At 45.3% G+C, this 22,638-nt stretch overlaps 1 long non-coding RNA gene across 2 annotated transcripts in view; it reads right to left on the reverse strand.

The window, feature by feature from the left end:
* Window positions 1-10,949, reverse strand: part of LOC142828050 (uncharacterized) — a 284,155-nt gene extending 273,206 nt beyond the window's left edge. For both annotated transcript variants that reach the window (XR_012902978.2, XR_012902977.2), the window contains exon 1: window positions 9,166-10,949. This is a non-coding gene — a long non-coding RNA (uncharacterized LOC142828050). The remainder of the gene's footprint in view (window positions 1-9,165) is intronic.
* Between the last annotated feature and the right edge of the window lie 11,689 nt (window positions 10,950-22,638).

Consider the following 22,638-nt stretch of genomic DNA (forward strand, 5'->3'; position numbering starts at 1 on the left):
TCAGGAAAGAATTAAAGCAATTAAGCCTCTGGGTCAAAAGAATAAATTACTGATTATATATCAAAGTTTGTTTTAGCTTGCATGTACATAGTTTTGTAGGACACACGAAAAAAATCAGGAACTATTCTGAAATGTCTCCAACAGTCAGGTTTCTTAAAAAGCACTATATTTATGCTTGCCAACTCCCCCTCTGTCCACCACAGCCGGATTGTGAACTCTCCTGCTACTCACGCTGCAGCAGGAGGGGGGCTACCACCAACCCTTTCAGCGACCAGATGGGGACTGGACCATGAGGCCTGCCCCAGGACTGGGGCCGGGGACAAAATGCTGTGGCCAGATGGGGGCTGTGCCCCAACTGGGGTCTTGTTGGCCAGGCTTCATTTTAAGTAAAGTAAAATATTATGTCCAACATAAAAAGGTTGCCACATTGTCTTTATTGATGGCAGAGGTGGGAAACCTTTTTTGGGTCAGGGGCCACTGACCCACGGAAAAATCAGTTGGGGACCACACAACTGAAAAGGGGAAAAAAGCCCCTCCAAAACCCCCCAACCCTCACTGATGTGGCCACCAAATGAAACACCTCACTCCAGGATTGGGAAGATGACTGAGGTCCAAGGCCTCAGGCCAGGTTAACTCTTCTGGTGTTCCAGGGTTTGTGGGACCTCTAGGCTCTGGGGTGGGGCCAAAAATGAGGGATTGGATGCATGGGACAGGGCTGCCAGGAGTGGGATAAGGATGGGGGTGCAGGATCCAGGCAGGAGGTGGGGTGCGAGAGCAAACTGGGGGCAGGTTGTTTGACTGGGGGGAGAGAGCAGGAGCAGGATGGGGATAGCGTGTCTGGACACAGAGGAGGGGACAGGAACAGAGGAGGGGCAAAAGCATAGCGAGGGGGGAACAAGGGCAGGCAGTTACCCCCGGGTGCCATACTAGGGGGGTGCCAATTTAGCTGCCTGTAAATAGCCTCTGTAGCGCAGCCTGGGTGAGGCAGTGAGACCCGGCTTCTTTTTATGCTGACAGCTTCTGTGCAAAATCGGAGCAGCCCTACCATAGTGACCCTGAATTTGGAGGATGGAGGGATGGCAGCTGGAGTTCAAGGCTGACTCCGACTTCCACCCTTTCACGGTCCGACTGGAGGCTGGGGTGCAGCTGCAGGCCAGGCAGACCCAGGAGCTATGAAACCCCCAAAAGCTGCCAGGGCAGTTGCAGGTGAGGGCCAACCCCTAGAGCAAGGCCTCTCCACTAGCTGGAGAGGAGTAGATGGAAACCAGGGCCAACTCCTAGAGTCCCGTACCCCATAAGGATCCACCACACACTAACCACTGGCCAGCCTCGGTAAGCTATTCCTACCTTCCAGTGCCCTGCCATGAGCCCTTTACCTCATACCGCCATCCCTGACCCCTCACTCTCACCCCCATCCCTAAGCCCGCCCCCGAATCCAACCCCCTGCCTGACTCCTTAACTCCCCCCGTGCTCCCCCGACCCAACCCGCCTCCTGACACCAGAACCCCGTCCTGAGCCCTGCTACATATCCCATCCCTCTGCTTAAAAACACGAGCAAAACTGGGGACATTGCTCAGTGCTCTACAGAGACCGTCTCCCACTCCAGCTACGCTGCTGCAGCTACTCGCAACATAATGCCACCCAGGACCTACACGGCAGTTTTAAGCCTGGTCCCTTTGCAGCCTGTCCTCATCAGCCTCCTTCGTCAGCCCCAGGTCCCAAACTTCCCACTAGCCACCGTTGTGCTGCCAGGCTTGGCGTGGACACACTGGATGCACACAGTGTGCTGCCCCCGCACGGAGCTCAAGCAATTCTCCGGCCTCGGCCGCCCACGTGGGTGCAATTCATTGTCTCCCCAAACAGCTGGGCCCCGCTCGCCTTGCAGGCTGCAAGCTCCCACTTCCCAAATTCCCGCTTCCCAAACTCCCCGGCAAATTCTGCACTTTGACTGGACGGGGGCAGCACGAAGGGTCCAAGCCAAACCCTGTTTGTATGATCCCCTCCCAGCACAGATTGGAATGTGTAAAGTCCCACAGGTAGTAACAAATGATTTGGGGTGTGTGTGCAAATTTTGCCTTTGCCCCTGGGTGCATAACCCCCTTGCTACGCCTCTGAGGAGGGGACAAGGGTTTGGCCGGGAGGAGGGGGGCACTTATTGCTCTTCGGGCCCCATTCTGGTTCCAGGCACAGCCTCCTGCTGCTCCCATGAGGTGGATTCTGGGCTTGGAAGACAAGCTGGGCTTGGGTCTCACTGGGGCAGCTCAGTGCTGGGCTTGGGGCATGATAGAGGATAGAGTGGCAGGCAGCCGAGGATGCAAGGCCCCTCGCCCTGCACCAGGCACTACTCCTGAGCCTGCTGGCCCAGCAGCCCATGAGCACCAAGAACAGCAGCAACACAAGCAAGTGGCTCTGGTGCACGTCGTGGCGCCCTGGGGCATGGGAGCCTGCCTCCATTCCTGGTGCAACTGGGCTACATCCCAGGCCTCACACCAGCCGAAGCAGCCCCTGGACCAGGGGACAGGCCATTCAAAAGGCTGTGGCCATGGCTGAGCAGGCAGAACCCTTGAGAGGTGGAATCTGCCCAGGCTGGGCTGCCAGGCAGTTTTGCTCGTCCCTGAACAGTGTCCGGAGTAGGGAGCCATGTGAGGGTGGAGCCTGTAGGAGGCAGAGTGATGTGATGACATCACTTTATCATCCCATAGAAAAAGTGTTTTTATATAGAGAGATGTCATGGCAAGGGACAGATTCTGAGAGGCATTCAGTCCACATAATTCTCCAGGGTTCAGATACTGACCTCAATTATATTAGCCTAACTGGGACCTAATGGTTCTTTGACTTAATGGGAATTGTGGATCGTCTTCTGCAAAGGGATCTGGAAATGAACTCTTAGTCCAGTACAAAGTCCCACTGACTTCAAAAGAGACTATAACACTCTATTTGCCTTCAGTGGGATGCTATAAAAGTTTGTGGATCCCTTTGCCCAAGGCAGTCCTCACATTTTAATCTAGAAATGGTTATCACTTTTTAGTCACAAACCACAAAAAAGCCCCCAAAGATAGATTTTACCAGCAAGAAGGTTGGACCTTATGGCAAGACAACCACTGACAGCAACAGGAGCACAAACAGCCTTTTCAAGAGAACCTCATTCCACGAGGAGTACAGCTAGTTCGTATTAGAAGCCTAATCCAAACTAGCTGCTCCGTGCCGCGTGTAGCCGCGCGGCACGGGGTTCGAACTAGCCGGGATTTAAAAATGGCGGCGCCCAGTTTATGCAAATGAAGCCCGGGAAATTCAAATCCAGGGCTTCATTTGCAAGTGCGGTATGCCTACATTACCCTCCTAGTTTGAATTAGGAGGGTAGTGTAGACATACCCTTAGTCCTCTCAGGAAGTGGAAATTGTCAGTGCTACAACAGGCATCATGTACAGTTTCCGGTCCCTCTACAATTCTTCTGATAGCCTTCCAACTTGACATGAAATTGCCCTGATACTCCTGTGTAGGGCTTCATTTTTTCTGGGCCTACATGTAATTTTTACCATATAGGATACACTTTAACCTAATCCCCATGATTATTATATCTGTGAATGCAGGTCTTGAGATAATGCCTGTGTTATTGCCTGTAATTTTTAATCAGGATTAGCACACCATTAAAACTTTCAGGATAACATTTGGGTGATGAAAGTAATGACAAGTTAACAGAACATGTTTGTGAGGGTGCGATAGCAATGTAATGTCACCAATATAATAGTTAACCCATGTAACAACAGGACTATAACTCTGCTATATCAGGGGTTTCCTACATCTAAGTAATATACCCCTTTGCCTTATTTTATTTAACTCTAAGTCTGTTTTTACAAGAAAAGCCTAAGGTGCACTTGGAATTTCCCTGCAGAGTCTATGAAGTCTTATATTATTAATTTTAACTTGTAAATCATTTTAAGCTCAAATAGAATTTATTTCAGGGATTTACTTGTCAACAAGATTGGATTCCCAGACTCTGTTGCATAAATATTTACATAGCTGGGCTATTATGCCCAGCCTCGGGTACATGGGTGCCCTAGGATAATCATTGTTTTCCCCCACATCAGAGTTAAGTGAAGGGGAATACAAAGAACGTTGACTTTGATATTTTCATTTAAAAAATAAATAAATCCCATTACTGAGTCCTCTACATCCCTATCCTTTAAACAGCAGTTGAGGTGTACACTCAGATCGTAGCTAATATACCATTTACTTTCCATAGTGCTTTTTATCTTTTCTAACTTTTTCTTACCTCTTTTCCAGGCTGGCAATGTCTGCCCTTTTAATACTATCCATTTTTTATTCTTTTATCCCTTTCCCTCAAGTTTCTGACTTTTCCTCCTTTCTAATTGATAAATTTCCCCTTTGACACAAGTTCTTCTCTGCTGCACTCTATTTGCCATCCCTGGCTTTCCTGCTTATGTCTCACGACCTCTCAAGATTTCCCATCTTCTTGTATTTTTCTTTTCCTTTCTCACATACTCTTTTTCCATCCCCCTCACAGGCGAGAGCCCTTATTATCCCCAAATACTCTCACACAAAGAGCAGGCCATTCATCCCATTTTAAGCCAGACAGTCCTCTTTTTCTATGAAATCTCAGAAGGGGAGCCGTGTTAGTCTGTAACTTTAAAAACGAGTAGTCCTGTGCCACCTTGGAGACTAACCAAAATATACAGAATCATGAGCTCTTGTGGGTAAAACCCACTTCATCATTTTACCCACAGAAGCTGATGATTCTATATATTTTGATGCCATAGGACTACTCGCTCTTTTTCTATGGCTTGGTCCTCTGTTCATTACTGAGAGAAAAGGGAACATGCATTTGTCTGGTATCAGATGGAAGATGCCATTTTGAAGAGCACACCATTCCACATGATCTCACTGTCAGGAGAAGTCAGTATACTCTTCAAACTGGCATCCTCTGATCAATATGACCTTGCATACGTGTTGTATGCAATGGCAAGTCAGTGAGGGTGGGACCATGCCATTCCTGAGAGTACCAGAATGTCTGGTATTCTGGGGTTGTGGCAGTGGCCATCTGATATAACATCCCTCTTTCCTTATCTTCCATTTCACTTTCCCCATTCTTCATCCTCATAGACACTCCAAGTGACTGCCTATCTGTCTCCCTTTCTTTCCTTATTCATTCAAGGTCTAGCCCAGTGGTCCCCAACACGGTGCCCGCGGGCACCATGGCGCCCGCAGTGGCATTTCAATGCGCCCGCCAGGTGCTCGGGGCTGGCCTGGCCCCGGGCACATGGCGCATGGGCGCTTGCGGGGGGAGCGCCGGGCGCGCGGCACTCGTCGGGAGGCGGCGGGGGGAGCGCCGGTCCTGGGCGCGCGGCACTCGGCAGGAGGGGGGGGAGCGTCGGTCCCGGGCGTGCGGCACTCGGCGGGGGGGGGAGGAGCAGGAGCACCGGCCTCGGGCGCGCGGCACTCGGCGGGTGGGGGGGAAGGAGCGCCGGCCTCGGGCGCGCGGGACTCGGCGGGAGGGAGGGGGTGGCGGGGAGCGCCGGCCCCGGGCGCGCGGCCCTTAGAGGGGGCCCTGCCCCCGGGCACGCAGCTATGGGGGGACCCCGCCCCCGGGCGCGTGGTAGGTGGGGCCCCGCCCCCGGGCGCGTGGATGGGGGGGCGCCCCCGGTCCCCGCCCCCTGGCGCCCGACAACCTAAAAAGGTTGGGGACCACTGGTCTAGCCTAACCCTCCAGATGTACAGATACAGGTTTAACCTCTCTAGTTCGGTGCTCTGTTCCAGCAACATCCATTGATCAGCATGATTTTAGTAAGATGGCTGTCCCCTTATCATGGGTGTGGCCAAATTTCCCTTGGTCCCATAATGTTTGTTTATAGCCACCAGTCCTGACTCTGTGTTCTGGGCTGTTATTTAGTTCTAATTTACCCCCTAAATGTCTTCTAAGAGCCCAGTAAGCTGTGGAAGTGTTGGTAATGCTGTTAGACAATATTGACCTCCTGTGGTTCAGCAAATTCTGTGGTTCGGCACCTGTCAGATCTTCAGAGTGCTGAACTAGAGAAGTTCAACCATGCGCACCCTCTCTGAAATGCTCTATGGAGTGCTCTCAAATTTGGGATTCAAACTTCATTCCAGAACCAAACTTAGCCAAATTTCAGACTGTTCAGATCCACCCCACTTTAGCAATACATCTGACTTGCAATCTGAGAGCCAGGGTTTTGCTTTCAGTGTTTTGGTTCTGATTAATCTGCATTAAATATATAGATATTAGAAATGTGCTTGAAGATACAGGGTAACCTTTTCAAAAATACATATGTGATTTAGGAGCCTGTAGGCATGTAGTCAGCAGGGTATCTCGAGGCCTTTACGTTAAAGGGGTTGGGGTCTTCCACAATGAGATTCTTTGCAGAAGCCCCTTTGCTCTTCCAGCTCTATAACTGGACTCAATAGTGGGAAATTAGCATTGTCTGGATTCAGGCCCTTCTCTAGCATGGGGCCCATGCGCTCAGTGAGCTGAGTCCTTGTGCCTACCAAGCATATAGACCAGTGACAGTCTAGGGTGCGGGATCCAGGGCTGAGGCACCCAGCCCACTGACAAGGCGGAGTACTGTCACCACACGCATCGGTAGCGGGGGACCCGAGGGGGCGAGAGCCCACCCAACTCCACTGCACCTCAGCTCAGGGCCCTTTCAGTGACAGGATCTGTCACTGGGTTGGTAGGAATCCCATTCACCATGCTAACCATTGTTCAAGAAGGCCCACAGACAGACAGTGGTCAGGCTCTCCTGCGCTCCTTCCAAAACTCCTCTTCAGTCATACCTGCATCCACAGCTCATCCTGCTCACGGTATACGGTGAGCAGTAGCCCCAACAGCTCCTTTGCTTTGGGTGCATCTGGTGATCTAAGATCCCAGATGGCCCCCTCAGTGTGGCAGTCACCACTCACCGCAATCAATCTTCACTGTTTGGCAGAGGCCCTCAACTTGTCTTACACTCCCAGAGGCAGTCTCCTAGCTTGAAAGTGTCTGGCATGGTTCTATTTCCTCTGACAGCTCAGCCCAGAATAAGACATAGAACCTGTCTCTTATATTTCCTATTGCTGCAGAGCTTCTGCCCTTCCATTTACAATGGGGTGGCAGAGGCTTCCCTGGTTTCTGCCATCAGAGGGCATAAGGCTCGTCCTTGCTGAAATTCTCCACAGAAGGCCAAGCTCCTTTGCTACAGAGGCTAAGACCCTTTGGCTCCTACATTTCTTAGGTGCTTTCAGAAATTTAACCAGAATGAGAAACAGACACTTATACTGATGTGTAAGTTGGTGTGACGGCGTGGAGCAACCCCGCCACCAGCCGCGGGAACCCACCTCCGGACTGCCCCTGAGACGGGCGGGGGCCGGGGAAGACTGCAGCTGCCTGGCCCGAGGACGGGGAAGATGGCACACAGCAGTGCTCAGAGATGACGTCAGCTGACGTCACCGACGCGACGGGCAAAATGGCCACCGGGAACCCGGAAATGGGGAGAAATGGCCGAGGGGAGGATAAAAGGTGCTGGATGGGCCAGCGAGGGGGAGGAGGGAAGCAGGAGGGGAACGGAGGAGCAGGTACCGGGGCTGGGGAGGAACCAGTGAGCTGGGAGCCCGAGTTGTTTACGCCAGGGTGGAGCGGGGAGAGTTGAGTCCGCCACCGGCGGGGTCATGAGGCCCAGGGAGGGTCGCGAAGCCCGTGAGCAGGCGAGTTTAGGGGCAAGCCCCACCTGCTTCCACTGAGAGCCAAGCTCCTAGTGTTAGGGCCCTGGGCCGGGGTTTGGGAGCGAGGGAGGGCCCGGACCCCACCCCGCCGGCCGCGGCCGACACATTACCCCCAAAGCCTTCCTTGTTTTGTTTTTGTTGACAATACGGTCGGGACCAGCAAGTAGACCATGACAGTTGGATTTACTGAAGCATTTAAAACACCAATCTGCATCAGATTCCAATTGGAGTGGGTGTAGTTTCTTCTTTAACTGAGGAAGAAATTTCCAAGGGCAACTATGTGCCTACCTCCTCTGTGTGCCAAGTCTGCCCTTTTATGTTTAAACATAAGATGCCACAATGAATGCAACTAACAACACAGAGGGAGGATGATAGTAAAGATATTGTCTTGCAGATGCATAGGCTAACAATACACCTCTTGGTCCCAATTCTTTTCAATGAATTTTTAAAAAAATTGTTAGCAGTTTATAAATCCATAAACTCAATGGCTCCTTTAACATTTGTACATCATCCTACTCCAAGCCAGTCCAGAAAAAGTGACCCTGCTACCAATTATTTTTATATCTTTTCTCCTTTCTGTACAAACTATTACCAGATATACCATTTTCTTATGCTTTTCAGGTCCTTGTTCCAAACTAACACATTTTCCCCATATTTTTCGGAGTAACAGCCTCCCACCAGAATTACCTCAGTCCTCTGGGTTGTCTGCCTGCCCTGAGGCTAGGAGTCCATCAAAACCCAAGAGGATTCTTTTATTCCCTTTGCAGTTCTTCAAAGGGCAGAAGTGGCAACCAACAGGTATTCGAGACAAGTCCCACTAATCAATTATATGATCAATCACTCTGATGTCTCTATAGTGATAGAAATGTAGCCGTGTTAGTCTGGGGTAGTTGAAGCAAAATGCAGGACAATGTAGCACTTTAAAGACTAACAAGATGGTTTATTAGATGATGAGCTTTCGTGGGCCAGACCCACTTCCTCAGATCAAACCAGGTTTGATCTGAGGAAGTGGGTCTGGCCCACGAAAGCTCATCATCTAATAAACCATCTTGTTAGTCTTTAAAGTGCTACATTGTCCTGCATTCTGATGTCTCTGAGACCATTATCTCAGCCCCCACTTAATCCATCCCTTTCCCACACTTCTTTCCAGAAACACTCCTCACCCAACAAGATAAGAGTATAGAACTGCTAAATTTTTGAGGCCCTGAGGCTGTAAAGAGATGCTACTAAGAGGAAATTGATGCATTCTTTGGCCCATAAGTCCTCGAGTTCCTGGCTCTGAGGTGCTTGCAGGGTAAATATGTTTTCTAGTGCCTCCCCCTAGTTCTGTTGCTTAATGTGCCTGATGCTGCAGGCAAGCTGTTCTTAGAAGATGTCTGGGGAGGGATTTTTAATTTTGGAAACGGTGCTGTGGTGCCACATTATACTTACAGTTTGGATGCCTTGTGCCACTATTCTTCTCTGCAGGCCAGACCCCTTGGGCAGATTACATCTACATCAGTAGCTGTTCAGTATTTTGATTGGAGAAAAATCAGAAAGTTTTCCATGAAAGCTGACACTTTTCATGAAAAATTGCATAGTCATAAGCCCTATTTTACTCTGAAAACTTTCAACCCAGCCTAGTCCTTTTTTCTAAAGTGAGTTCCTAAAAAGGTTAGGTGCCATTCAATTAAGCTTATGGCACATTTATAGTAGAGGAGGATTACCAGTATGAAAATGGGGATGGAACTGCAATGGATTTTCTGCCCCTCCTCTCTAAGAAGCCAGTAGTGTTACTTTGGAATAGTGACATGTTTCATCTAGTTTGTTAATGCTGACATAAGACAGTTGCAGTAGACTCATTTCCTCTGAGACTGGCATGCCAAACTTGTGCAGTCACATACTCCTTACCTTCTAGGCAAGGCAGGAAAATAGAAAAATAATTCACTTAACTTCAAAGTTCAAATAATTAAGGAGCTGAAAATGAATAAATGATGTGGCTTGCAATGTGTATGGTTGATTTTCACTAAAGCTGTTGAAATGTTTTAACTTGCACTGAGGTCCTTTGTGATGAGGCATGTTGGATTGGCAGGACATAAAAGGATTGTAAAGCTGTGCAATAAAAAAATAACAAATTAGTGGTGTGCTGAGTGGTTCAGAAAATAATTTTGTAGCCCACCCTAATGCTTATTTACCTGCAGTTGAATACCTGCCAGGTTTTTACCTGTCTGCATGCTTCAGCTAGCAAGCAGCCACTGTGTGAGGGGAAGGAGGGAGAAGGTTTACACAATTGACTCTGTGAATATATGCTTGTAACATCTATTACTTTTTATCAGGTTTTCTCCTCTAGTGGTATATACCATGCAAATGTAGATAAACCAACAATTTTACATTAGGTTAAATAATATTACATGTGAGTAGAACATCAGTTAATCTAACATATTGCCATAACATCACACATGCGTGTGTGTGTGTGTGTTTGTTCACCCTCTGCTGGAATAGCAGCAGAACTACTCTGTTTACTGTGCTGTAGGCCCCATAATGCCATCTTTATCTCATTTGGAAAGAACAGAGGATTTGAGCTGTGCAAGCCCTTTAGGACAGGGACTGGCTATGGCTCAAAGTCTGCAATTTGCTGTGTGTAAGAGGACTGTGATGCCCACATAGAGTGTTCATTGACATCAATCCCACAGATGTTCCAAATGGGCACTGGAGTCTACCAATGCACAACAAACTGCAGAATCAGAATCAGGCATTAAATTTGCTCAAAAAGGGACCTCCTATTTGACTAAGGCCATTAGGCACTGAGGGTATGTCTACACTACAGCACTAATTCAAACTAACTTAATTCGAATTAGTATATACGAACTAAGCTAATTCGAATTAGTGCATCTAGACCTAAAAACTAATTCGAATTACCATTTTGCTAAATTGAAATACAGGCAGTCCCCGGGTTATTAAGACAGGGACTATAGGTTTGTTCTTAAGTTGAATTTGTATGTAAGTCGGAACTGGCTCCAGATTCAGCTGCTGCCACTGAAACTGACCAGGGGCTGACTACAGGAAGCCGGAGGCAGAGTTGCTCTGCCCCCAGCTTCCTGGAATCAGCCTGATCAGTTTCAACAGCTGCTGAATCTGGAGCCTGGGACAGAACAGCTGGGGCACTGCCCGGTAGGTTCCCACAGGACCAACCCGGCAGCACCCCAGCTGCTCTACCCGAGGCATCCCGCAACAAAAGCCTGGTCTGCTGGGGGGAGGAGCGCACTAGCTGCGCCCCCTCCCCCCCCCCCAGCAGACCAGGGAGACCCAAGCAAAGCCGCACAGGCGGAGGAACCCCCCCGCCTGTGCGGCTTTGCTCCTGTCTCCCTGGTCTGCTGGGGGGGTCCAGCAAAGCCACTGAACCCCCCCATCATACCAGGGGGACAAGAGCAAAGCCGCCCAGGCGGCGGGAGTCCCGCTGCCTGGGCGGCTTTGCTCCCGGGCAAACGAGCAAAGCCGCCCAGGTGGCGGCTTTGCTCGGGTGTCCCTGGTCTGCTGGGGGGGTCCAGTGGCTTTGCTGGACCCCCCCAGCAGACAAGGGAGACCGGGAGAAGATTTCTCCGTGAGCTCCGGTGCGAGAAAAGCCCCGTTCGTAAGTGCAGATCCGACATAAGTTGGTTCCGCGTAAGTCGGGGACTGCCTGTAGCATGTCCACACTGAGTGGACCCTGAACCGAAGTTAAGGCTGGCCGGAACCAGCGCCAGCAGAGCATCAGGTTAGGACTTAGGGTGTGGAGCTGCTGCCTCAGGCTACCGAGGGCTGTGCTTAAAGGGACTCGACTCCCACCCTGGACAGACAGTTCTCAAGGTTCCCCACTTGCTTGTCTAACTTGATGAGGGACAGCAAAGCAGTCCTGGCTTGGAGTGCCCTGAATGCCCACACTCGGCACATCACAGCACTCGGCCATCAGCCCGGCTGCACTTTCTGCAGGCTGCCATCTGAGGAGGGTCAATCGGGGGGCTGCAAGGATCCAGGAGGCCCCGCAGGAGAGCTTCCACCCAAGGAGCCTGCAGAGCCACCCCAGTCCTCCCCATCGGGGGCTCGTGCCCCATACCTCCTTCACCTCCTTCCTCTTACCCTTCCCTAGCCCCCCTTTCTGATATAAAAAATAAAGGACACATGCGTTCAAAAACAGAAACTCTCTTTATTTAACAAATCTGGGGAGACTGGAAAAAGGAGGTGAAAGAGGGGAAGAGAGACGGTGGGAGCGGGGAGGGGGAAACCTGGGAGGAGGGAGCTGGAAGGGGGAAGCCAGGGAAGAAGGAGGAGGGGGAGTATCAAACTATGGTACGCCCACATCTTCAGTACTGTGTACAGATGTGGTCTCCTCACCTCAAAAAAGATATTTTGGCCTTGGAAAGGGTTCAGAAAAGGGAAACTACAATGATTAGGGGTTTGGAACAGGTCCCATATGAAGAGAGGCTAAAGAGACGGGGACTTTTCAGCTTAGAAAAGAGGAGACTGAGGGGGGGATATGATAGAGGTCTATAAAATCATGAGTGGTGTGGAGAGGGCGAATAAAGAGAAGTTCTTCATTAGTTCCCATAATAGAAGGACTAGAGGACACCAAATTAAATTAATGGGTAGCAGGCTTAAAACTAATAAGCGAAAGTTCTTCTTTACACAGCACAGTTAACCTGTGAAACTCCTTGCTACAGGAGGCTCTGAAGGCTAGAACTATAACAGAGTTTAAAGAGAAGTTAGATAAATTCATGGAGGTAGAGTCCATGGAGTGCTATTAGCCAGGGGGTAGGAATGGTGTCCCTGGCCTCTGTTTGTGGAAGGCTGGAGATGGATGGCACGAGACAAATCACTTGGTCATTGTCTTCGATCCATCCCCTCCGAGGTACCTGGTGTTGGCCACTGTCGGCAGACAGGCTACTGGGCTAGATGGACCTTTGGTCTGACTCAGTACGGCTGTTCTTATGTTCTTATGTTCTAAGCTCCGGGTTCAGGGTCGGGGGGGGGGGTCTCACTGGACCAACTTGATTTTCATGCAAACCTACTCCTGGGTTCGCATGTGACCTTTGGTGACCAGGCTGGCAGCTATCCTGCTCTATGCGGCCGCATTCCTGTGTCTACTGCGGAAGTTGTGGCCATTGGAGGCTTCCCCTCAAACCTCAATGAGGTCCATGATCTCCGCACTAGACCAGGCGGGCGCCTGCCTCTTGCAGCCCCGGGCAGGCTCCTGGGAGCTGCCAGCCTGGTCCTGGGAAGAGGTGGAGGGCTGGGTGGCAGCGGGTGGCTGGCTCATGATGTGCCAGGTGCAGGGTCTGCTGGCTGGGTGCTGGCAGGCTTGCAACTGGCATAAGCACTGTAGCCAGACCGTGCCCCTTTAAGGGCTCCAGGGCCGGGAGGGGGGCAGAAGAGTTTCCCTGGTTTGGCCCAGAGTGGCCACCAGGGCAACCTGGGAAGGGCTAGCCTCCAACTAGTTCGAATTAAGTGGCTACACAGCCCTTAATTCGAACTAGGCGTTAGTCCTCGTAGAATGAGGTTTACCTAGTTCAAATTAAGCGCCCCGTTAGTTCAATTTAAATTCAAACTAGCAGTTTGTATGTGTAGCCCCTATTAAAGTTAGTTCTAACGGCTGTTAGTTCTAATTAACTTTGTAGTGTAGACATACCCTAACAGAATAAATGATCTTCCCCATAGTGATGACATCATTCCAAGGGGCCAAGGTATTCGCCACATTTTACAATATGTGAACTACTAGAAGATTCACCCAGCATTGCTCAGGCTCTTAACTCAATATTTTTAAATAATATGAAAATGTACATGCTTCATTTAAATCATTACTCTGTGGTGGGATTGGGGATGAGGGGTTCAGTACGCAGGCTGGTCTGAGGTGAGAGGACAGCTCCAGCCCTCTCTCATCACAACATCTTGGACCAGGTAAGAATCACCTCTCCATGGCCACTGCAGCTAGCACAGCCAAGGGAAAGGTGCATGTCCTCCAGCAGTGGCAGGTCCAAATTCTTCTGCCCTTGTTCTCCCCAGCCACAGTAAGGAATGCAACAAACTGTGCACTTTCCCCTTGATTCCTGACAAAGTAGAACAACTAGCAATGTTCCCATATCAATGGAGAGGGGGGAAGAGTTTCAGTCTTCTAAAGGGGCAGCCAGTTAAAGTGTTTCTGAGAGTGATTCCGTGGAACACTTTCAGAAACACTGCTCTAGAGTCTTATTATCAATCCCACTGAAAATTAACAAACCAACAAAAAACCTCCAGAGTTTTCCAGTAGCAAATTCCAGATTATCTGAACTGGCAAGAAAAGATAGAAACAGAAATCTGCTGACATTTCACAACTTCTAAATTTGTAGCTAGCATCAAACTTGTTTACTCTTAACATTACTGCTTACCCTCCATTGATGAAGACCAGTGTTTCTCATGCTATGGTTTGGATCTCCCAGGGTGAATTGCATCTACTAAGAAGGCTGCAATAGTTTTGTGAGTCTACTGGATGGCAGTTTGGGGGTGGAGTTAAAATGATTAAAATTGCAAACTGGAGATTAAATTATCCTTCTCTGGTCCAAAGTCTGGGCACTATAGTTTAAAGCTCCTCTGCTCTACCATAGTGGAAATAAAAAAAAAATCATTGAGAATATTACCTCAAATAATTTATTCTACATGAATATGTCTTTATTAAAAAAAGTAAAATTAAATATTTTAAACAAAAACATTGTAATATATTTGTACTGTAGTAGTGCCTTACAGGCACCAACCAACCATACAACCCCATTGTGCTAGGCACTGTATTTACCCACAGCTATAGACAAGCCCAGGTCCAAATATAAATAGACAAAGCAGACAAAGACTGGAAAGAAAAAGGGAGGCACAGAGATGTTTTGAACTCCACATATCTGTGCAAAACAGATCAGCTTCAATGAAACAGTATTTTTCAACAACAAAATATTGGATCCAGAAGTGATCTGGATCCAAGTTCATCTTTGCCAGAAATTTGATGGGAAGGCTGTGGAGACCTAAGGCTTGCATCAGACAGTGCATTTAAAGCTGCTTTATGCCAGTATTCCTACTCAGAAATTACAAAGTGTCCTGTGGTAACAAATATTAGGGCATAAGCTTTCATAACTCACTTCCTCAGATGAATGAAGAAACACATGACAGGGAAATATATACACACACACACACACACACACACACACACACACACACACACACACACAGGCTATGTCTAGACTGCAAGCCTCTTTCAAAAGAGAGCATCTAGACTGCACGCGGAACTTTCGAAAAAGCAAGCCGCTTTTTCGAAAGAAAGCACCCAGTGAGTCTGGATGCTCTCTTTCGAAGAAGCCCTATTTACATTCAAGAACGCCTTCTTTCGAAAGAGCACTTTCGAAAGAAGGCGTTCTTCCTCGTGAAATGAGGTTTACCACCGTCGAAAGAAAAGCCACGTTCTTTCGATTTAATTTCGAAAGAACGAGGCTGCAGTCTAGACGCAGGTGAAGTTTTTTCGAAAAAAGGCTACTTTTTTTAAAAAAAACCCTGAGTCTGGACACAGCCACAGAGATGAGTGTTACAACAGTATTAATGAGGTTACTCCAGTAAAGGTGGATGTGGTCTACTTCTAACAGTGATAAGAAGGAGGGAATACCTAAATGTGAAATGTATTTTCAGAACAGTGTCATTTTCCATTTTAAAATTACTTTTCAATCCCATTTTCAAAATATTTATATTACATAAATATATACAATAAAAAGCAAAGCTGGAATGAAATGTTTCAAATGTACCAAAGCAAGGTGTTTTAATCAGTTTGAATATTTAAGAGTTAGTTTTGTGAGAATTTTTTTTTCTTTAGTTCCATTTTAGAATAGAAAAAGTACAACATTGTGAAATTTCCTGTGAGATGTAAAATCTGATTGCTAACTATCTCTAATATTGAATTTAACAGATCAACATACTGCTTATAAAACAGCTATACTACTGATGTGATTATAACCATCTTTATTTACATGCTAAAGTCTATAATATGCTTCTACCTCTCTTAGGGTATGTCTACACTAGCCCCCTAGTTCGAACTATGGAGGCTAATGTAGGCATTCGAAGTTGCAAATCAAGCCCGGGATTTAAATATAGTTCGAATTAATATAGTTTGAATTAAAGCCCTAAATCAAACTACCTGTTAAACCTCATTCCAGGAGGAATAACAGGTAGTTTGAACTAGGGCTTTATTTTGAACTACGGGGTACCTGCTGCATGTAGACACGGGCAGTTAGTCTGGACTCGTAAATTTCAAAAATGGCGACCGGCCGGGAAGATGAAATAGACTGTGCTAGTCTAAATAGAAGTTAATTTTGAACACATGTAAAAAATGACAACCACAGTGAACCAGATGTTCAATCTGGACATTCCTGAATTTTGGAAAGTTCATCTCTAAATCAAGATGTAAATATCATGGTAGGCATCTAACTCTGGAAAGTCTAAATCAAATTGGGAATGTGTAAATTCTCTCCTTCTGTATCTTACACAAAGTTTCAACCTATTTATTTTTTTAAATCTCTCTGCCCCTCCAAACTTCTCTTCTAAATGTCTATTCACCTATCTACCAATCAATGTAATGTATGTGCTTTTGAACTCTATACAGCAAAACACGTAAGAACATGCATTAGCTCTGTCACTGCCAATTGCATTAATACATATGCTAAGTGCTTTCCTAAATTGAGGCACTTACATCTTTTATCTGGTTTCCCTCTCGCCTTCACTGGATTTACACGACTATGGATCTATTATCTTCAGTGGAACTACATGCAAGGTACACTAGTATAACAGAAGTATCAATCCTGAGCATGTGTTGCGATATATAGAAAGCTTTCAAAAATAGGGTCTTGCATTGAAATTTACACAGTAACATGAATGCAGAGCACCTACCATTTCCCATTTTGAGGATGTCTGTTCAATACTTTTGAAAATCACATGCATCATTTAGGTATCTAAGCAGGGAGTGAGGAATTCGTCTGTAAACTGGCCTTTTGGTCAATACTTTCAAAAGAAAGCAAAATAATTTTCTACCAGTGAATAATTAAGATTTGCAGCAGATTTGTTTGGAGAATTGTCTAAAACCTAAACGTTTTAAAACACAGCACTATTTATTAGTACAAATCAATTATGTTTTCAGTTCATACATACAAAATGAACATAGAAAATCAGGTTAGAGATATTTCAACCTGATGTGCTTTTTCCAGGTTGGGGGGAATAAAACAGGATCATAATAAAACTAATCATGCCTCCTTTGTTCTTGCAGGTTGGCAAGGCTTTATAGTTGATAAGTCACTTACATTTTCAATTTTGGATCTGAAGTTTATTTAAAAAGGAATTCCCCACCCCCGCCTCCCTTTGACTTATACCCTGCAGGCAGTAGGTTATCAAAGAACCCCTTACTGCATGCAGTATCTTACAGAGGTTATTTTTAAATACAGGAATGGTGACAAGAACTTTTTTCCTCAAAACTTTGTTGAGTAAGGGATCTGGAGACTTTGATGAGCTGTGCTGTGCACAGAATATAGGTATGACTTAATAAAATCTTGATGAATGTGCAAAGAGAAGTTTTTTCAGACAAAAATATTTCTTTAAAGTTTAGTGTTACAATAAAACACAAAAGTTATTTTGAAATAAAATCATGACGGTGGCTGATATAAACACTGATTTTTGAAGACTTCTAGTAGGGGCAGAGAGGGAACTTTGTAGCTCCTTTTACTCAGAATTTCCTTGAAGATTTTTCTGTTTGTGTTCATATTATTTTAAGACAGTTTCATTTGATCATTCAGTATTTTCCACTCCTGAGTAGGTGGCAAATAGATTTGCCACTTGGCCATTTTTTCTGCTGAAAACTCAAATTTCTGTTGAAAATAATTTAAACAAACAAACATACCAAAACTAAATAGTTTTTATTAAAAAATGTTATCATCATGCCCCATGGAAGACTTAGTTTGGGTGCCTCATCTCCTCATTGTATTCAGTCGGCTAAGTTCTCCATTGGGACTGTATTTCCCATGACACATTGCAGTTGCTGAACAAGAGGTGTGACTCTCATGCATCATAGGAGATGAATTACAGCCTCAGAAGTTGGCCTATAGAGAAAAATGGAATTTTAAACCTTTCAGCCAAAAAGTTTTTGCCCAGAATGTTTTGGGGCTTGATTTTCATGAAAAAGTCAAAATGTTCTGTGGAAAAGCCTGCTGTCTTCCAACCAGCTGTCAAATCCTTAACTGCTGCAGAAGATTTTTACCGCGACACTGGAGTAATCTGGCCATAAAATGAGTTTAAGATGTTCTGGAAAGATCATCCAAATGAAAGGGTTATCCCGCAGTAATACAGAGTTACCATGGAAATTTTTATCTACTTGCCCTTCCCTTCCTGCCAGAAGGGAAAGGAGGGTGGGGGTGGCAGAAGACAAGGGGTCTGGCAGGTGTGCCTCTGATCTTTGGCTGCCTTTTCAAGGCCCTGTTGCTGATCCAGCCAACAAACTAAAGTATCCCCTGGTTTGCTTTAATGTACCACAAGGGCATTGCATGCAGAGAACGCAGTGTAGGAGTATGACATGGGAATTCTATGGTAACGTTTGTTAATGGGTGAACCCCATCTTTTTCAAAATGCTCAGTTGGGTTAAATGAAATAAAACATGTGATGTTGGGTGGTTACCTAAGCCTAGAGCACTGTTGGAATCATGAGAGCAGATGTTCCCACGGATTCTGGTGACAAACATGTTGATCAGCGTTGGCTGGTACACACATTAGCCTGCCTAGATAAACAAAGGCAGATTCAGAGTCAGATCCTCGGGTGGTGTAAGTCAACACTGAGTTTAGTGCCAGTTTATGCAAGCTGAGACTGAGTCTCAAAGTGGAAATAGAGTCTTATATTCTGGACAGTGATCGGTATGCAGCCAAAGGTGCACTGTAATGTATTAGAAATGTTAGATTTCTGGGGAGTAAAATGTGGTGCTATATTAAATGTAGTTCCACCTCCATTTAATTTCACTCCCTCAAGTAAATGGTTCTAATTAGTTTCCATTGCTCTGACCCACCATGGCCCATCTACTTATTTACCTAAAACATCCTTTCCCCATCTTCCACTCTGCTGGCCAACAAACAAATGTTATAGTTAATTACTTAGGAAGAGAATTTAACACATATGTTTATCAACATGAAACCAATCTCATAATCATGCTGTTGTTAACATCAACTTCCCTTTCCTTTTCTTTTACCATTTGCTCATCATCTCTTATCTAGTCTCATGTAATCTCTAAACTTAGGGTCCCATAGTATTTCATGGTGGAATAACCCCTGCTGGGAAAAAAAACTGCACAAGTGCAAGTGGGCAGGTGAGAGGTTTACCCTTCTGAGAAGGACAATAGGTATTCATATGTCTTAACATAAGACATGCTGCTGCTGGTCTTCTACCCAGCCCCTCTGGCTCCTGCAGCTGGGAACTGCTGACCTCAGAACACACCTATAAGGAAGTTTACAGCATAGAAGGGAAAGAGCACACAGAAATGCAATCTCAGACTATGCAAACTTGTGCAGGATTTGCCTGAGGGTTTGTTAGCAGAATATAGAGGAGCCCAGCTAACTTTATTATTCCTTTCCCTTATGCTACCCACCTGTCAGCTCTACTCCTCCAAGAAGTTAAGATTCTGCAGATCCCTTGTGAAGAGACTTAAAGAGAGGGAAACATGGATCCCATAGAATACTAGTACTAAGGGTAGAGACTGAATCTTATGCATCTGTTGTACATGTGTGATGACTGCATAAATACAAATAAAAGCAATAAACCACAGTACAGGTTAAACCTCTCTAGTCCGACACCCTGGAGACCTGACTGGTGCCGAACCAGAAAATTTGCTGAACCAGGGAAGGTCAATATTGTCTAGCAGCATTATCAACACTTCCACTGCTTACTGGGTTCTTAGAAGACATTTAGAAGGTAAATTACAACTAAATAACAGCACAGAACACTAAGAGCCAGGACTGGTGGCTGTAAGCAAACTTTATGAGGCTGTGAAAAACTTGGCCACACCTGCCATAAGTGGACAAGAAGCTAACTGAAATCATGCAGATGCGCGGATGTTGCTCGACCATAGAGTACCAGATTAGAGAGAGGTGCAACCTGTATTACAAAAAAACAAGAAGAGAAATTCAAAAATTTAAGACACAGGTCAAACTTTTCAAACCTGTGTACCTAAAATTAGACTCCTGCATTCGTATTTATGCATATTAACAGAAATGGCCTGTCTGAAGTCAATGGGAATTCAAGGTGTTCGGGCCACTTCTTTAGTTATGAACTTAAAACATTTTAAGAGTCCAACTTGAGGCAACCCAGTTTAAAAGTTTTGGCCATAAATCACATTTATTTCACATGGTATTCTAGGAGCAGGAATAACTACTAGCATTACTGTAATTACTGCCAGACCAAAAACATCATTCGTCTCTTCATCTAGTTTGTTAGTTCTGAATAAACACTAAGAATTGTGTGTCTGTATGTGTTTGAGAGACATAATATGAATACCTTCATATGTGTAAATAGAATTAATCAAAGTTGAAGCCCTCATCTATATAGCACACATCTATACGGCATAAACTGAGGTGTATAAACAGAGCAGTAGATTGCCTACAGGCAACTTCTTACCTACAATTACTAAAATTCTTTGTAGTCATGTTAATTCCAGTCCTTGAGAAAACTCTGCAATCTGTTTTCCCTAAAGTATATATGCAGACTCTTAATTGCTACTTGACATATTGATAAGTCAGCAAATGTGCCTACAGCCTTTTGCTTTGGAAACACGTTACTAGAAATACAATGAGCCAGATTTAATACAGGTCAACAAGTAAGCCTCACCTAACATGCTTGAAATGTTAAGGGATTTTTCAAAACAAACAATGATCCATCTAAAGAGGATTTAAAAATCACACACATACACATGAACTGTAATTATGTGTCAAATTTCAGCACTCCTGTTCAAAAGTATTAAAATCAGGAGGGAAATTCTGATTTTAGTTACTAAATCATATAGTAAACGTCATATTCAATAGGAAAAGCTTTTTAGTTTAAATATAGACATTGCTGTGCTTACTATGATTTTAAAACAGAGAATCAGGACTGCAAGGGGAAACAACAAAAGCTCTTTGCCTTTAAAAGGAATTTGTGAATTATTCTCTTTTGGCAGAGGTTGCTTTGTTGTTGTTTTAACCACAGGAAAAGGCACAAGTGCCATCTAGGCTTCATTCTATGACAGAATTTTCTCTTCTTGCTGGTATACTTGACATATAAATGTCTAACCGTAAGGCCAATTTGTGGCCTTAGACCGAAAAACCCAAACTGCCCAGGCAATAGGAAAAAACCCTTCACAGGTACTATGTTTAGGATCTAGCATGTAAATGGTTGAATTCCAAGGAATCAAAAGGTGACTGTAAAGAAAAGTTGTCTTCAAGACAACAAGTACAGGCCTACTGTGTGTAGGAGACTCAGAAGAAGCAAGGTGCTCTAGAGGAGTATTGCCATAGTGATGGCTGAAGACTCAAAGGAGGTGTTTCATAGTGTAGCACATTTAGGGTATGTCTACACAGGAGGGATAAAGTGGAATTAAGCTATGCAACTTTAGCTACAAAATTGTGTAACTTAAGTAGAAATAGCTTAATTCAGCTTTTGGATCTCTCTATGCAGCAGGAAGTAGAAGGAAAATCACTCATTTGACTTCCCTTACTCCTTGTAAAATGAGGGTTATACAAGTCAGAGTAAGAAATCCTCCAGCTCAACATTATTTCAAATAAAGGCTGGCAGTGTAGATGCACACTATGTTATTTCGGAATAACAGCAGTTATTCCAAAATAATGCTGCTGCATGGGCATAGCCTTAGGTCTTACAATTTCCTTTGACAGGAAATACCAGAAAGAGAGTTTGAAGAATTTTTACATTCCACTGACCCAGCTTCCCCAATGTAATGTATAAATTAGTAAGTTCCTGATTTGCATTCAACATTAAATTCTTACTGAAACCTACAAAGGGATTTTGAAACAACATCGACACACTTCTCTCCTCTGAAAAGCAGCATAATCTGCTTTGGCACTAAATAATAGATAACGATTATAACTGTGACATGGAGATGAACATATTATATTACTGAAGTTCCCTGACTGGTTCCCAAATTCCATACAAATAATCCTTGCAATGAATAAAGCTTGCATATTGGAACCTGCTAAGAAGTTTGACGTGATTACTGATTAAGGCATTTCCTCTTATCCCTGCAGTGTCAAAAGGAAAGTTTATATTACTATGTTGATTTATTACTAAAGGAAGGTGTGGTATATGTTTGTGTACCAACACAAGGAAACTGAGCAATCTCAATAAAACTTAAAGATACGTTTGTGACTAAAGAAGAACGATGTAAAAGGTATTATTATCATCAACTTCAAGGTGTAATTCATGTACAAGCCTGTATATTTTAGCAGTGCTCTGGTACAGAAACTCTCATACTGACAGCCCCATGCATACTTCATACCATATATCTTAAAAAATGCAGACAATCAGTCATCTAGCACTGAAGGGACCAAGATGTACATTTGATTGGCCTAAAAGTCCCCATGTATGTCCTTTAAGACTATAGGGTTCCTTTTTGTCTAATGAAATTAGGTCTACTCTAAACCTCCCCTAAAAAAATCATCTGTGGTAAAACCTTGCTGGATATTCCACAAGATGAATCTGTTTAAAAACCAGGCACAAATACATAAACATGTGTACTTGTGCCTATATTTATTTCAGAAAAAAATCATTCAGAAATGCATAGTGCACAGGGATTCCTGGATCAGTGCTGGCATCACAAACAAGTTATACAACACTGGAAAAACCAGTGGGCTGGACAAATACCAAATACTAGGA

This window comes from Pelodiscus sinensis, chromosome 3, assembly GCF_052426305.1.
Source record: "Pelodiscus sinensis isolate ZL-2025 chromosome 3, ASM5242630v1, whole genome shotgun sequence".
In the NCBI taxonomy this organism is placed as follows: domain Eukaryota; kingdom Metazoa; phylum Chordata; order Testudines; family Trionychidae; genus Pelodiscus; species Pelodiscus sinensis.